The 981-nt window shown below is 38.8% G+C and overlaps 1 pseudogene across 1 annotated transcript; it reads right to left on the minus strand.

The window, feature by feature from the left end:
- Positions 1-213: 213 nt before the first annotated feature.
- On the minus strand, positions 214-684 carry LOC308236640 (large ribosomal subunit protein uL24-like; annotated as a pseudogene). The gene has a single exon. The product of its transcript is annotated as a large ribosomal subunit protein uL24-like (transcript).
- Between the last annotated feature and the right edge of the window lie 297 nt (positions 685-981).

The following is a 981-nucleotide window of genomic DNA, read 5'->3' on the forward strand; positions in this document are numbered from 1 at the left end:
CTGTAAAAAATCAATAAAATATATTTAAAAAAATAAATAAATAAATAAAATGTTAACATTAGGGGAAACTGAACAATGGGTATGCAAGGAGCTCTCTCTACTGTCTTTGCAACTTTACTGTAAATCTAACATTATCCCAACATTAAAAACTTATTTTTTAAAAAGCAAATAATTTTTTTCAAGTTTTTAATGAAAGTTGTATATAAGATTACTTTATTCCTGCATCTTCTCAATTGTTTCTTCGTTGTATTTTCCCTTTTCCTTTCCTACTTGGCGAGATTTGGCTTTACGTTCAAGGATCTTTTTGCGGTCTTTGTCCAGCTTTAGTCTAGTGATAACGACCTTGCTGGGGTGAATGCCCACATGAACTGTTGTACCATTAGCTTTCTCCCGTTGCACTCACTCAACGTAGATGACATATTGCTTCCTGTAAACCTGGACTACTTTGCCAATTTGCTGCCCTTTGTAATGTCCTCAAACAACCTGAACTTCATCATCCTTTCGGATGGGCATGGACCAAACATTGTACTTCTGTCTCAGCTCTTTGGAAAGAGATGACATAATCTTCCTTCGAATGTGGGAAGGTGCATTGAAATGCCTTTTATGGTTCTTGCTCTGGTCAGAAGTCACAAAGGGATTGAACTTCATTTTGACCGCTGGCGCTCCTACGATGGCCGCAAGAGGGAAGAGACCCACACTGTTTCCGGTTCTCAAAGATTTTTTTTTAATGTGACACCACTACTAGAATGGCTAAAATTGAGAAAAAAACAGCAGTTAGGCAATGGTGTGGGGTAATAATCTATATCCCACTAATTTCACTTTTTTTCAATGTTTATTGATTTTAGAGAAACATTGATTGACTGCCTCCCACATGCACGCTGGTCTGGGATCGTCAATCAGGGATCAGGCCCCCAACGTGGGCATGTGCCCCGATTGGAAATTGAACCAGTGACCTTGTGGTGCATGAGATGAAACTCAACT

This window comes from Plecotus auritus (genome assembly GCF_963455305.1).
Source record: "Plecotus auritus genome assembly, chromosome: 1".
Classification (NCBI taxonomy): Eukaryota; Metazoa; Chordata; class Mammalia; order Chiroptera; family Vespertilionidae; genus Plecotus; species Plecotus auritus.